A 6,000-nucleotide genomic window follows, 5' to 3' on the forward strand; every position below is an offset into this window, starting at 1 on the left:
TGTGGACCAGCAAGGCCCTGGAGACTCCCCAAGCAATGGAGAGTCAGGGCACATCTGCAGCAACTAGGTAAGCCCAATTAAAGTTACAGTTACCTTCGCAGGGACCCACCAGTCGACGGACCAGGGATCGCGAAGGGACCTCAAGAGAAAACACAAAGAGCCAGCTCACAGAACACTCGTGGAGTGTAGGTGGGCAATCTTTGGTGCAAATGCTGCTTGGGGTCAGGGCTACAAGTAACCCAAAGTTCAGCTGTAGGAGTTGTTGGAAAGCTGATGCTTCTGCAAATGGTCGCGGTGTCCAGGGGTTCGGGATGCATGGTCTTCCATAAGGGATACAGGCCTCAGAATTGCTGAGTGCACAGATCAACCTCAGAGACCACGGAAACCCACCTCCTGTGCTGCAAAATTCTTCGGAGTCCGGCGGGAGCTTCGGAGATGCAAACCGGACAGATGCGTCTTTGGTGCCTGCCAAGCAGGGGAGTAACTCCTTTACTCCAAGGGAGATTCTTCAGTCATCTAGTTCAGTGTAGATCGTTGAAGTTCCAGGATTCAGTATCAGAGTTTTGTCCAGGTGTAATCTAAAGTCCTGTAGCCAAGGATTCCTATCTTATACCCAAGGAAGGTGTGGGGCAAACTCTAGGGACACGCCTATGGGAGGGTCAGGAAAGAGGGGTGGCTATACCCATTTCCTTTGTCCAGTTTCACACCAGAGTAGGGGCTGGTAGCCCCTGCAACCGGTTTGAGCTGGACTATGCACAGGGACACCAAATGTGCCCCCAGTGCTGAACTTCAAAGCACTCTTGGAGTGCACCCACCCAGCCCCAATACACTAAAGCCTGTCTGGGAGGTGGACAGGCCTTGGAAACCTATTGTCCAGGCCTCCCCTGATGGAGGTTTGTCCAGCAGCGGGAGGGCAGACCCGTGTCTGTGGCTGGCAGCATCCATTTTGTGATGCCAGGGCTCTGTTAGCTGGTACCGTGTATACCGGTGCTGTCATGTCTCTCCCTCTAGAAGGGTGGGATCATACTCCCACACCAGTTACTGGTGTGGGGGTATGATTCCAAGGTGTTTGACACCAAACACGACATGTTTCCGTGTAGCCATCCCAAAGTTATCATTTACTGTTTGGTTATAATGCACTTAAGAGTATATGGTTTGGCTGCATCAAAAACAACCCCGGAATAAAGGTTACGAAGGCTGCAGAGGGGCTCTGCTTATGCATGGGCACCCTCTCACATAAAACCCAGCACCCTGCCTTCCGGATTGGTAAGACCTGCCATAGGGGTTTCTGGTAGGTTTATATGTGCAGTGATATGGAGAGATATAGTTAACCTATATCTCACTAAGGGGTGCATGCACCACCTTTCCCAGGCTGCAGTAGCAGACCTGTGGTGTCATTTTGGAAGGCTTCCCAGGGGTGGCACAATACATGCTGCAGCCCCTGGTAGGCCTCTGGGGTACCTATGCCTTGGGTACATAGTATACCATATACTAGGTACTTATAAGGGTACCCCAGAAACCAATCTGGAGTGTACCTATAGTACTTGTAATCAATTTAAGGGAGAAAGCAGATAGGCTGGGGTCCTGAATAGCAGGATCCCAGCCAGACTAAGTAGAAAACCAGCAAAACACCAGGAAAAAAGTGAGGGCAACCATGCAGTCAGATTCCACCTTCCTACAATATGAAGCAGAACACGGGGGTCAGGTGCAATGCCATGGCATTACTGGACCATACAAGATGGGTACAGTGCCAGGAACCGCGTGAGCTAATGGCTAGATCTAAGTACTACAGGTCTGGGGTGGCTTTGAAGCCACAGGATGCGGTGCTCTTTGGGGCTTCCCTACAAAATAACTCTAAGAAGATCTAAGACGGACCAATCCGGGGAGTGAAGGGTGTTCTGGCTACACAGTCTGGGTGATGGCAGGTATTGCCCAGTGGGCCTGTTTGCCACCTATCAGGCCCTGCACCAGGCAGTAGAAGGTTATCTTCTCTTGCATGCAGACGGCACGCCCCTTACAAAGCTTCAGTTGGAACACATAATGCATGCATGCCTGGAGCTGTCAGGCAACATGGATCCGGGCAAGCGTTTCTGCAGCCACTCTTTCCGCATAGGGGCAGCAACAACAGCATATAGGGAAGGCTTGGCAGCAGAAGGTATCAAACAAGTGGGGCAGTGGGAGTCCCAATGTTTCAAGAGATACATACGGCCATGAGCTCACAAACTTTAATTTTGTTTCAATCACCAGAGTCCCGGTGACTGGCAGGAGTGTGTTGTGAAGTGTATTTTACTGTTTACAATTTTGGTGTGCTGTGGTGTCAACAAAAGTTTTGCAACATCATACTTCTTTATTTGCGAGGAACAAAGGTCTGGGTTATTGGCGTCTTGAAACTGGCACGATGGGCTGAAAGCAGGAATTGGAGGCATGGCTTTTCCAACACCGAGATAATTCGGCTGGGGCACCCAGGCATGCGATGGAGTGGGTTGTTGGGCAGACTGCAGCAGAGACTGGGGGGAGGCCGCCGTCCTCCCATTGTTCTAGTTATACGTCTGGGGGGGGGGGGGGACGACCTGACTGCCCTGGGTAAGAGGACATTGCTTCAAAACATGAAGAACACAATGTGCAAATTCAGCAACCAGTTGGGGACATGTGAACTTTGGTGGTCCGAGATCACCCCCCAGCTCCTGTGGCATGGAGCTCGGTCAGGGGAGGCGATGGAGGCTGTGCGCAGGAGGGTCAATGGCGCTATGCGTAAATTCACAGAGCAGAGGGGATTTGGCTTCATTAGATATGGGTTGCTGCACGCCAAATCCACAGGATGTTTCGAGGGCGATGGGGTACATCTCTCCAAAATAGGCATGGAGTTGTTATTGCTGGATCTGGGGGGAGGCCCTGGAAATAGCAGGATGTAAGTAGGAATGCCGGCCTTGGTGGAGGGCCCTGGCTGCAACAGTCGCCACACCCAGGGCTGTGGCGGAGTTACAGGGCAATCCAGAGGCAGAAAGGTATTCAGGGGTACCCTCTCCATAAGCACAAAGGGTGCTGAGGCAGAATATCCCCAGGAAGTCTTCGCGGTGGACCCTAAGGTGCGACGGTGCCCCGTCTGTCCTAAGGGCAGTTGGAAACCTGTACAACCGGGGGTCGCTTGAACACTCCGCCCCTCGTGGGGGGGCATGAGTAATGGGGTGGACCGACGGTTCACTGGAGGTGTGAGGGGCTATCCCCTCACCATTACCGCTAAGCACCGATTGGCTCTGGCCATGATGCAAGTTGGCCCATCAGGTGGTAGGCCGCGAGGGGCGGCTTGCCTTCGGATCGCCTGTAAGATAACCCACCATGTTGGCATAGTTGGTATGCTAATAAACCTGCAGCAATTTTCTCCACAAAAAAAGTGTCTTGTCTGTTTATTCGGTATGATGCTGCATGAGGGGTGGTGAGTGTTGCCGATTTTGGCACAATGTGGGCTGCCCGACGTCCATGAAGGGGACCCTCCTAAGATGGCAGTCCCTTTAGTGCCACAAGATGGCACACGGGACAGCCCAGCGTCGCGAGACCCCTTCGGGGTCCCGCTTGTCATTTCCGGCCCAGGTGGGGGAAGGGGAGAGGTATACGTTCCTCCCCCGCCCACCTAGTGGCCTCTTTCTGCTCACCCCTGACGCCGTTCCCTCCCTATCGCTTACCCAGCATAATCAGGGTGGTGGGAAGAAATTTGTAATCTCTTGTTTTGTGTTGCAGGCGGAGTTACAGGGCGATCCAGAGGTGGAAAGGAACTCAGGGGTACCCTCTTCATGAGCACAAAGGGTGCTGAGGCAGAATATCCCCAGGAAGTCTTCGCGGTGCACTCTGGGGTGCGACGGCGCCCCGTCTGTCCTACGGGCGGTAGGAAACCTGTACAACCGGGGGTCACTTGAACGCTCCGTCCCTCGTAGGGTGCGTGAGTTATGGGGTGGACCGACAGGTCACCGGAGGTGGGAGGGGCTATCCCCTCACCATAACATCTAAGCACCAATTGGCTAAGGCCACGATGCAAGTTGGCCCATCAGGTGGTAGGCCGCGAGGGGCGGCTTGCCTTTGGATCGCCAGTAAGATAACCCTCCATGTTGGCATAGTTGGTATGCTAAGAAACCTGCAACAATTTTCTCCACAAAAAAAGTGCCTGTTTATTTATTCGGTATGATGCTGCATGAGGGGTGGTGAGTGTTGCCGATATTGGCACTATGAATCCTGCCTTTATTTTGGTAGAAAAACACTACGAGTTCCAGAATGCACGAATGAAACCAGGACATGTTCAGCTACTCATGCATGCCTCAGAAGAAAGTTCCTAGTTTACCAGTTTCATGCGGTTGTGAGGTTTAACCAGTCTGCTTTCTTTGCATTCTTGATATGTTTTATGTTTATCCTTTTATAAAATCAGTACTGCAAGCCACATAGAACAAAGAACAAACCAGGGCTGCATCGGAAACTCAATACTGACCTGAGAAAACAAGCGCTTTGCATGGAACAATATAAGAGGGGTGGGTAACTTTCCTTGGAAGCGCTCATACACAACAGCCCTGAGCCACGTGCTCATGAATCAGAACATCTACATCAAACAGTGCGCCTGCCTGCACCTCTCAAGTAATACCATCTCATCTCAGCAGCAGTTAGAGGGCACGGTTCAGACGTACAGAAATGAGGAACACACAGCATAACACAACAGCCTCCTCACAAAGCATGCGCTCATCAGCACACCTACAACAAACACAATGCAGAATGCAGTTCCCCCAGCAGCCCTATAGGATGGCTCAGATCCAGCACGCTTACGCCATGCCGCATCTTAAAATACATGATCGCAGCCAGAAATCCTACCGAATCCACCCCAGCGAGCAATCCCACGACATGCCAGTCAACCACAAACGTACAGACTTTACTGCCAGCAATTTAGGTGCCGTAATTACTCCACGTCACCAGGGACAGTGTTCTCAAGTCCAAGTTTCCAACCGTATTGGTTTAATTAGTTCCGTTTAAATGAAAACACTACATCCCCCACAATGCATTATGTGAGAAAAGAAAGCCAGCACCGCAAAATAGCGTCCGTGATAACATTTGGGCAAAGTCATCAGCAATCCTATTCAGTGCTTCACAGCGAGCAGTCGTAACCCACCCCTAGCAGCCAGCAGTCCTATACCATACCTCCGAGCCAGCACTCCAACATCACCCACCACAGGAAGCACTTCTTCTGCCGAGGGTAAACTCACCCACCGTGCCCAGCAATCGCTATAGTCTGCACTCCTACCCTTCTCCCAGATCTCCTCCTGCACGTGCAGTTCAGATTTTCTTCCAACTCTAACGCCCTGCCTCCGAGTCAATAAATAATTAACAAACAGCTGGCCCTGAGCCCAACCCGACATGGCGCCAAAAGACATTCCGCAGTCCGCGTTCTACTATTACCTTACCTTTCAGTTTATCAAGGAAATTGATAGAGAATAAGTGTTGGTCGTTGTTGAGCCTACAGGTCTTCATATATTCAGGACTCAGTCAGTCGTGGGCCCCACCACCCTTCATTCACAGGTAATAGACTGATGCACGATTGCCAACTGCCTCCAAGCCTTGAGGGGCACCTTCATGTAGTCCTGTGTGTTTTTTTTAACCAACAGCACTTCCAGTGCTTAATTTGTAAAATGTTAAGTGCCAGTGCCATGACCAGGAGGCCACTGCAGCTTACACCAACCATCACCCTTGTCATCGCTACCAAAACAACTACTAACCATCTCTCTCACTTGTAAATGCAACAGTTCAGATTATTCCAGGTGAGGTGCGCAACACCCATCTTCAGCCGCCCCCCCCCCCTCCCCCCTGTGTGGCAGCCCGGTATGAGACAGCTTCCCGGGCACACACACAGAGGCACCAGGCACTTCGCAGGTCTTTAAAAGACCATTTGCATGTTAATGAGGCCTTGCTGTTTTCACCCCTTCTAAGAGCCCCTGCAGCTCCACTCTGCCTATTGCTTAAAGATTCAGC

The 6,000-nt window shown here is 51.6% G+C and overlaps 1 protein-coding gene across 3 annotated transcripts in view; it reads right to left on the minus strand.

Annotated features, from left to right (window-relative positions):
* LOC146811915 (sulfotransferase 1C4-like) overlaps positions 1–5,343 on the minus strand; it is a 763,876-nt gene extending 758,533 nt beyond the window's left edge. The window contains exon 1 of one of the 3 annotated variants that reach the window (XM_085618879.1): positions 5,276–5,343. The gene's annotated coding sequence lies outside the window, so the exon portion shown is untranslated. Of the gene's footprint in view, positions 1–5,172 lie in introns of all 3 variants that reach the window. The other 2 variants (XM_085618878.1, XM_085618880.1) reach the window with 2 other exon arrangements.
* Between the last annotated feature and the right edge of the window lie 657 nt (positions 5,344–6,000).

This window comes from Triturus cristatus, chromosome 7, assembly GCF_964204655.1.
Source record: "Triturus cristatus chromosome 7, aTriCri1.1, whole genome shotgun sequence".
In the NCBI taxonomy this organism is placed as follows: Eukaryota; Metazoa; Chordata; class Amphibia; order Caudata; family Salamandridae; genus Triturus; species Triturus cristatus.